We start from the raw sequence: 10,257 nt of genomic DNA, 5'->3' as shown, positions 1-10,257 counted from the left end.
CAGCTGGCAGATTGGTAAGGATGACGTCAAGAACGTTTTTCCCTCTTGTTGGTTCCCTCACCACCTGCCACGGACCCAGTCTAGCAGCTGTATCCTTTAGGACCCAACCAGCTTGATGGGTAGTCCTGCTGCCGAGCCACTCTTGGTGGTGGACATTGAAATGCCCCACCCAGAGTACATTTTGTGCCCTTATCATCCTCAGTGCTTCCTCCAGTGTTGTTCAACATGGAGGAGTACAGATTCGTCAGATTAGGGAGGACGGTATGTGGTAATCAGCAGGAGGTTTCCTTGCCCATGTTTAACCCGAGCCATGAGACGTCATGGGGTCCGGAGTCAATGTTAAGGACTCCTAGAGCACACTCTCCTGACTGTATTCTACTGTGCCACCACCTCTGCTGGGTCCGTCCTGCTGGTGGGACAGGACACTTCTGAGAATGGTGACGGTGGTGTCTGGGACATTGCCTGTAAGGTTTGATTCTGTGAGTATGACTGTGTCAGGCTGTTGCTTGAATAGTCTGTGAGACAGCTCTCCCAATTTTGGCACTCGCCCCCAGATGTTAGTAAGGAGGACTTTGCAGGGTTGACAGAGCTGTTTCTGCCGTTGTCTTTTCCGGTGCCTCGGTCAATGCCAGGTGGTACGTCTGGTTTCATTTCTTTGAGACTTTGTAGCAATTTGGTACAACTGAGTGGCTTGCTAGGCCATTTCAGAGGGCAGTTGAGAGTCAATCACATTGCTGTGGGTCTGGAGTCACATGTAGGCCAGAGCAGGTGAGGGTGGCAGGTTTTTCCTTCCCTGAAGGACATTAGTGAACCAGATGGGTTTTTTCTGACATTTGGCAATGATTTCATGGTGATCAGTAGACTCTTAATTCCAGACATCTATTTTTTAAAACTACTGAATTCAAATTCCACCGAGTCAAACACGGGTCCCCGAGAACATTAGTTGGGCTTCTGGATTAATAGTCCATGATAATACCACTAGGCCATCGCCTACCCTTATATTACAGCATTAGATCAATGTCAGGTGTTCCTCTCACGACCAACAAATGCAATTTAGTCTTTTGTGCATTCTACCCCTTGTCCATTTTCACTATCAATATTTGATATTAATACTATCACAGATACTCCTAATATATAACATAATAGATGACACTATTTCTGATGACAATGATAATAAACAATATCAGACATCCAGTTATTGTGAACAGTCTCTCGCTCTGATACTTACTCCAGTTTCTCTATTTTACAGTCTGGATTCTTCAGAGCCGCACACAGTAATCTCACTCTGGAATCTCTGAGATTATTATCACTCAGTCTAAACAGAGAGAGAGTGAAAAATGCATTAATATGTATCGAATTTTGACAAGGAGGCTGAAAAACGGGAACTAGTTTTGGTTTTCAGTTAGTATAAAGCATTATCTTTTGACTTTTCCATATTTTTGATTGTAGACTGAAATAGGAAAAGGACAGTGTTAAATTGAAAAATTGTAAAAGGGATTGTAGCATTAAAATGCAAGTTACTGAAACTCGTTGCAAGTGGCATTTCCACTGCTGGTTTGTTGAATCAGTGAGGAAGATGGTTGTAGAAAGGCTGGATGCAGAGGGTGTGGAGAAAATGAGATTTGGCCTGCAACAAGTTGCTGAGTGGTTTGTGGAGCTGTGACCAGCTGTGGATGACAAAGACCACCTGTCTGCTACAAAGGTGTGATTGGCTCCTAAGGAGCTGAACAGCTTGTGGGTGTGATCGACACTGCCAGGAGTCTTCAGACCTCTTGAAGGGGAGGTGGTGTGTGTTGCTGCTGTAGAAAATATATGAAGCTTGAAGAAAGCTAGTTTATTTTTTTTGTCACCATTTGCTGCAATAAGTCAGAGACTTTATAATTTGTGAATCAGTCACTCAGTGCCTGCTGCAAGGAAGTGAACCTGGAGAAGGGCGATTGAAGAACAGCAAGTCCTGGAAACATCATCTTAGCGAACACAATGGAGAGAGGGGCTATTGGACTACCTTCTCGTTTTTTTCCCTCCATCCACAACACCATTTTTGTTATATTATGTGTGTCTGTCTGTATGTTTATGTGTATAGGAGGCATTTAATAACAGTCTTAAGAGTTTTAATTCGTCAAGTTAGACATCAACTATTCATAATCTGGAGTAGAGGCGATGGCCGAGTGCTATTATCACTGGATTGTTAATCCAGAGATACAGACAATGTTCTGGGGACCCAGGTTTAAATCCTTCCATGTCAGATGGTGGAATTGAAATATCTGGAATTAAGGGTCTAATGGCCATAAATCCATTGCCAATTGTTGGGAAAGAACCCCTCTGATTCACTAATGTCCTTCCTTTAGCGAAGGAAACTGCCATCCTTACCTGATCTGGCCAACATGTGAGTCCAGACCCACAATAATGTTGTTGACTCTTAACTGCCCGCTGGGCAATTAAGGATAGGCAATAAATGCTGCCTGGCCATTTATCATCCCTTGAATGAATACAGGAAAAAAAAAATTCTCAGAAGTTTTATTTCTGGTGAGAATCCTTTATATCACCTGCAAAGTAAACAAATACCCCACATAGAATAATTTTATCACTGCACCTTCAACTGTAATCCACCACCACATCTGCAACTAGCTAACTGCAAACATTCATTGGACATCCAATTACTGGACTCAAATTCACATTAAAAAATAAGATACTTGTATTGATTCAAGTAATTCATATTTTAACTTACTTTCATCCTTTTCTCTTCCTTCTTCCTTGTTCCAGTGTATAAGTGTGTGTGTGCTTGCATTACACAATTATTGTGATCTATCCCCCAGTCACCCACTTGTATAAATCAGGCTTTTTGTTTCAATCCTTAATAGTTTTTGAGAGTCATTTAAAAACTGAACTTCACAAACGTGGATTTTGGAGGAGAGAGCACGGCCTAATTCCAAAAAGAAAATAAATAAAACCACCTCTGTCACAGACAGAAGAGAACGGTAAAAATAATTCAACTTTCTTTTTCCGTTCGCATCAGTATATTTCCTCCATAAGCAGACATAATCTCCAGAAGCTCAGTGACTGGCCCGCTAAGTTTTGGAAAATTTCTCTCATTTTCCATGTTGCTAAGTTTGGGAATTTATGAGAATGGCACAATTTTGCATGAATTAAATGATCAGGTGGCAATTCCTTGTACTTGATAACTGCACATCATTTTAACCTTGATAATATTTCAGGGAAATACCATGAAACCATATTAACTGCTGCTATAAAGTCCATTCCACTCCATTTTACACAAGGAAGAAATTTTATTCTCTGTCATGACATGTTGAAATATTGCTGTTCTCTTGGTTTGTCGAGAAGGGGAGTTCCCCACTTTATTCATCATTCAACAGGTTGCATATTTACTACTGATGCAGCTGTTGTTTTATTTCAAGGGAATTCCTAGGAGCCCCCAGCTCCCAGCAGATGCTCACATATGGGAGTGGACTGTTGGAAAATCCGAGACAACAAGGTGCAGGGCTGGATCCTGTTGTTTAACATTGAGAATTTTATCAGAGACTGCCCCCTATGTGTAAGATCATGTCAACGTGCTGGACAATTCGTGATTTGGAGTCTTTAAAACAGCAGGTTTCTTCTCTTACTGAACTGTGATCCATACAACTAATTCGATTGAAAAAAGTCATCTGATGTAATTATCTCAATTTAAAATACTTCCTACACCTTGTAAGGAACCAGTGTATTATTTCTGGTAACACTTCAGTTGTCTTCCCTTGTGAGATAAGAGGCTTAAAATTGATGATCTAAATTTTTTGTATAGTTTTAAAATTATTTTTCCACAGCATGTATTTAAAATACTTTGAATATCTGTATTCTAGTCTTGTTAATAAATACTATCTTTTTCATTTTTACCTCACTTCCATGGTCAAGTTCTACAAGAATCCACTAAGCATACCAATAACTGCTTAGCAAAGGCATCATTCTTATTTTTCATCTCAGCATTTTACACTTGTGTTAATTTCTAAATGTTCTGACTCTGCCTCCTTTGTTTGAGCTGAAAAAGGTGTTTTGTTTCTTTTGCAACATAACAAGTGGTTTATCAACAGTGAAAATAACTGAGCAAGCAGTTACCTCAAGGTGTGGCATCTGTGCAGAATGGATATCAGCTGCTGGAGTCCTTCACACGGAATGTGGCAGTCCCGTAGGCCGAGCTGTTTTATTGAATCGCAGAACGCAATGACATGAGAGAGGACTGCACAGTCAACAGGGGTCAGTCACAATTCATCAAAGTTAAGTATTTGTACTGATCCCACTGTGGACTGAGCCAGTGCTTTATTCTGAGACTCAAATCATCAGGAGACTTCTTTTCCCAGTGTGACTCTTTACACTTCCAGCCACTCTGACAAGGGTTTTCTTCATCCACGCAATCACTTGACATGTTGTTTGATGAAGAAATGGACCCAGAAACTTCCCCAGGGGCCAGGCTGCATGTGGGGAGGAGAGACCAGCAACAAAATGGAGAAATATTTCAAGTCTGCCATCATTCTTGCTGTGAGCTTCACAGAGGAGCTTTAGGATGTTCTTGGGATTTGCAATCGGGAATTGTGCGAGTGCAGCTACAAACTCTTGGATGGTGAGATGTGGAAATGTGTAAACCACACTGTGGACAGAATAATCTCTCTCTAAAAGTTCCATCATGAACCCAGACAGGAACTGGGAGGGTTGCAGGTTGTACTGGATCAAATCTCCATTTCTAAACACAATCTTCTTCTCAGAGACTCCTGTGAAGGCCATCTCACCAAGCTTCAGTAACACATCACACGGGTCTTCAATCTCTCAGCCACAGCTTTTCAGAATGTCATAGTTGGGTGACAGTCTTGGGAACTTGCTGCTGTTTCCTGTCTTTTTCTGTGAAAAAGAGACCCAGTGACATAGAGGATCCAGCGGTACGAAGGGTTGTAGCACATGGTGTACAGAATCTCGTTCTCCTCTAACGTGTTTGAAAACAGCTGCTGGCACCGTCTGATTCTCAGAAAACCCGTTGAAATATTCCTTCCATTCATCACCAACAAAACCCAGGATTTCAGCCCAGACGCTGATCTCAGCCATTTCCAATAAATGGAATGGAGTGGGATGGCTGTAACTCGCACTGAACATTTTGGGAGCAGCCTGTGCTGGATTAAACTGTACACAATGTCAGACACTTCACACTAGCATTCAGGATCAGTGCACATGAACTGAGGTTCTGGATTTCTCCGGCTGTCAGAAAAATCATTAATGTCTTTGAATTCAGCCAAACCATCAAATATAAAGAGGAAACCCTCTGGGTTCTTCCAGAGCTCTCCCAGAACATTCCGAAACTAAGGATACTGATCCAGTACCAGGTTTCTCAGATTTATCCTGCAGTTAATACCGTTCAAATCCTGAAATTTAAAACTGAAAACAAATTGAAATTCTGGGTATATTTCGTCATAAACAGACCCAGTCATAAACAATCTTTTGCTCAATGTCGTTTTCCAATCCCTGGGACTCACTGCTGCTGAACTCCCAGAGTTAGATTTTCTGTGAGAAAAGCGGCTACAGAACAATTGATCAGTTTGGCTTTTTTCCAGTTCATACGGAGAGGTTTCTGTCTCCACTGTTCACGGTCTAGGCCTCTTACCAGCAGTTCATGTCCATTCTCGAACAGTAGAATTGACCGTTAGCACAGCGTATCGATCAATCAGCTGGAAAACTTTCACCTTCTCTTTTATTCGGATAGTATCCACTTTTCGTGTTTCTGTTTGGACCCGGAAAGTTTCTGCTGAACATTTTCAATTAGAACAGACAGAAAATGGTTCTCAATGTTAGTTATATTAACATTGAAGAAAAACAAAAAAGTCTCAATTTGTTTTCATTGGACAGTGAAATGTTGAATTTAGTGCACAGATTCAATATAGGTTTGTGTAGAAATTAAACCTCAGTTCATGAAAACATCACTTGAAAGTGATGGATGGTTGAAAAAACGATTTAAATTCTTTTAGTCCTTGTAATTACTGAACATGGAGATTTCTACAAAAGTGATAATTCCCCTCTAATTGTTAATTTCTCATAAGATTAAAAAGAATTACACCACATCACAGTAATGTTCTAGTTGCCACATAATAAACATGAAAGAGATATGGTTCAAAAAGTTCTGACAGAAGTGGAAGGTTATCTTCATCAAGGAAGACCGAATAGGCCAGGACTCAACTCACTCCAGGAGAGATAAGGGTGATGTTCACATAATAAAGGTATTTCATATCATGAATATGATTTATGGACAAAGTAAATGGAAACGGGAGGCGAGTAGAAATATTCTTTTGGAAATGAAGGTGGTCACCAATCAACCCAGAAGATAATACAGGTCAAACATCATTACCCCAGAACATGGACCTCACTGCTGGCTAAACAAACAGAAGGGTTACAGGAATGCAGATGGGAGAGGGTATACGAAGAACATTTGAGCCGAATGGCCAAATTCAATTGTATAGACCTAATGTCAATTCAGAGAAGCAATGACCTTATGGTATTATCGCTAGACTTAATCAACTATTGTTCTGGGGGACCTGGGTTCAAATCCCACAAGCTGGTGGAATTCGAATTCTGTATAGAACCTGGAATTAAGAGACTGATGATGACCAAGAATTCATTGTTGATCATTGAAAAAAACTCACCTGGTTCACTAATGTCCTTTAGGGAAGGAAATCTGTCATCCTTACCTTGTTTGGTCTGTATGTGACTGCAGACCCACAGAAATGTGGTTGACTCTTTACCCGCTGGGCAAATAGGGGTGGGCAATAAATGCTGACTGGGCTACATCCACATCTTGTGAGTGAATAGAAAATGTTTCAATTCACTTATTTTCACATCTCTGCCCTCTCTCAGAAGGACATAACTATGTATGTCTGACTCAAAGTATTGTTATTTTCAAATGCCAGGTGCACAGGGATAGGCTTTTAAGTGTATCAGGATCCTGCCAGGTGTGGACAGGGCTTCACATGCTACTGGAATCCACTGTCTAAAATTTATACTTAACAGTGATCAGCGGGTTCTTTTGTTGAAATAATGCAACTCCCACATATTTACAGCATGCAGGAGAAACTGTATGAATTCTAAGTTGAATCTATGTAAAATAGTTGAGATTTGAAGTATAATCCAATTACTTGGAATTGTGTTTCCCAGCTTCTGAGCTTTAGATGATCAGATTATGAAACTCCAAATAAACGGCCAAAATCAAACATTCTGTTTTACAGAACTGAAATAAAATAGCGTAAGATTTCCATATTTTTAATTACCTTTCAGGTGGCTCAGTATTTCAGGTCAACTTCAGATGATATCCATGCAATGAATTGGATCAGATTATTTAGATTTCATCAATTCAGATCTGTGTAACAGTATTTCAAAACATGAAAGCTCCAATCTGAAATTAAATAATGCGAGACTTTACTGTACCATATTCCTGTATTTCTTTCAGTATTTTATCTAACTTTGGTAACCCATGGTGCATTTTTACAAAGGTTTCCCACAGCACCCTTCGGGCCTCAGAGCCCTTCTCCATTGCTAGGTTGAGGAGAGGTTTGGAACTGTCCGCCCAGTTTCCCATCTCCGCAAGCTCAGTGATTTCCTGTAAAGAATAATCCTTAATAGATTGAGTAGTGGAGTGAAAGATAAACACTGTGAATGAGAAGGAAAGGATCACCTCAGAAATGGGATTCCCTGGTTATTTTGAGTTAGAAAGCAGTTACTGCACCATGTCTTGATCCACGGTGAATATGGGTTGGTATACTGTAAACATCTTCTGCCAAGATGGGATCTGAAACAAGCCATTTTGCCCTCGAGCATGGTCTGTCCATCAACTGTACCTCAGAACTGTTTTCAGGACAGCAAGCAGTTACCGATCCATTCTGACCAGGAGAAAAACAGTGAAGAACAGAAGTGGCCCATTCAGCCCCTGGAGCATCATTTGTTCATCATTCAAAATTATGGCTCAGGTCAATGACCTTTTTCTAGAAAGCACTTCATTTGTTGGCCTCATACCTGTGCAAAGGCACACTGTCGTTGTTTAGGAGGAGAATTATTTTAGCTCCAGGGACCACTGTGTTCAACCATGTGCAGCAAGCCCGGGATGACAACCTGGATTGGGTTGACAAGTGGGAAGTAATGCTCACGGCACAGAATTATCAACGGATTACTTTCTGCAATAACGGAATACATTACCATGTTTCTTTCTCATTCAACGGCATGACCATCTCCAATTTACCCACCATCACACCAGGCCTGATTCAAACTCAGCCACCACTGATCAGGTGAAGGTAGGGAGATATGAAGAGCACAGACTCAGAGGGAACACAGATTTCCAGTGGTACAAGATTTCAAAATGGCTAAGAATATGTCTATCTGAATCTGTACCTGCTTGTGTTTTAGTTTGTAGGACTCAACATCATTCTCCGTGTGTTATTTGACTCGTGATGGATTTGTTGCAAGTCTTACCTCTGTATGTGTACATTCTTGTGAGAAATAGGATGAATTTGATTGTTCCGATGTTCAGTCAGTTCACATGTAAGAACTGAATTGCATCAGCACCTTTATTTTAAGCTGTGAGCAATGCCTTTTTAACAAGTTATTTTTGCAAAATCACCATTTATCTTCTGACAGATAACATTAAGCCTTGAAGAAAGTCTAAGGAAGTCTGGCAGAAATTCAACTTGAAATGAACAAATCATTACTTTAAATACACCACCATGCATCAGAAAATTTTTGGTAATAATTTAAAAATTAAACAAAAACAGATCAGTTTAGGTGGAAGAATTAGATACAAACAATAAATGTGGGAAGATCTGTCCTGTTTTCTACTGTAAAATGTTGAAGATTTTGTTAAAGCTGTGAAAGCTAACTTTTCCTTATGACATGTGTGACAGACTTAGGAGACACAAGTGACTTCTTATCTGTAGGTCTGAAAGCTCTGAACTGCTGGTGTTTTTCTCACTTCATGTCTGGGTTTGTTGTAGGTGAACAATGACTGTGATCCATTAATAACTCCAATATTACTACAGCACGAGACTGTCAGCATTTCTTTTGCTGTTAGTCTGTAAATATTGTTGTGATTTATATAATTGGAACCCATTCTGTGCTCCTCCAACTTACTGAATGTTCTTTTTTGTTAAAAATCCTCTTACTTGTTAATAATGAGCTGACACCATCACCCCTTCTTCAATCCTCCGTTCAACTCGGTCCCAGTAGAATTTTGTCAACAGGAATAGATGGTAACTCTTACACTCTGTAATAACTTAGTGATTGTAGATTCAGATAAATAAAACACATTATCACTTTTCTATTCAGTTGGCTATAATTCCTCTTGTAATGAGTAACTAAATTTATGTGGACCGGATTATCAAGCACAGTCTTCAAACCTGTACAATCTGCCTGTCCCTATTCTTCAAAATTGACCATATCTGTCAAACATGACTTACCTTCACCTTGCCTGTCACAACTTCCTCTGACCACCCCATACATTGATAAATTTCACAAATATAAATTCCAGAGTTTTCTTACAAAGGAAACTTTGTATCTTTGACGATCTCACTCATTCCTGAAGAGCCTTCAAAACACATCAAGAAATGTACTGTTTCCTTGTGTCTTGTCCACACAATTAAAAAAAAAGACTCTCCTTTCATTCAGAACGATTGACTTTGTTGGCGCTTTAAAACATCTGCCACATATCACAATGATTTACAACTTGGTCGTAAGTTCCAGCTGGACTACGGAAGGACATAATTAAAGAGGCCACCCTTGTGGAATTTCTCCCCTGTCATCATGTGGAGACAATGAAAGTGCTGAAACAAAAAAAGTGCAGATTTCTGGTCTCTGAGACTGGCTCGCTAACAGGTCAGACATCTCAAAATGCATTGTGCCTACAGAGGTGCTGGAAACAACTCTTCCTCCAAGCATGTGGTCAATGGATTTGACCAGATGGGGCAGAAACTCTTCCATTAACAAGACTAGTTGATCGATGAGCACCACAGCCCCCTAACCCCACCATTATTCTTTGATGGCCAGCATCAGGGAAATTCATCACAGTTTGTTCAAAACTAAACCGCTGTTTATGAACAGAAGGTGAAGAAAATAAAGGGATTCAATTAGCCTGTCTCCCTTGTCCATCATACCTTCCCATACTTTAACTGTTTACACATAGTCTGAATTTAAATATAACCCCTGGGAATAACTGAATTCTGAATTAGTGTTTCTTAACAGTGAAAT

General features: G+C 40.1%; 1 pseudogene; it reads right to left on the bottom strand.

Moving 5' to 3' along the window:
* Nucleotides 1-1,112: 1,112 nt before the first annotated feature.
* On the bottom strand, nucleotides 1,113-7,603 carry LOC125488024 (annotated as a pseudogene).
* Nucleotides 7,604-10,257: the final 2,654 nt, after the last annotated feature.

This window comes from Rhincodon typus, chromosome 48 (assembly GCF_021869965.1).
Source record: "Rhincodon typus isolate 14 chromosome 48, sRhiTyp1.1, whole genome shotgun sequence".
Taxonomy (NCBI): domain Eukaryota; kingdom Metazoa; phylum Chordata; class Chondrichthyes; order Orectolobiformes; family Rhincodontidae; genus Rhincodon; species Rhincodon typus.
The sequence above is the reverse complement of the archived record's forward strand: the minus strand, read 5'-3'. Positions and strand labels throughout refer to the sequence as shown.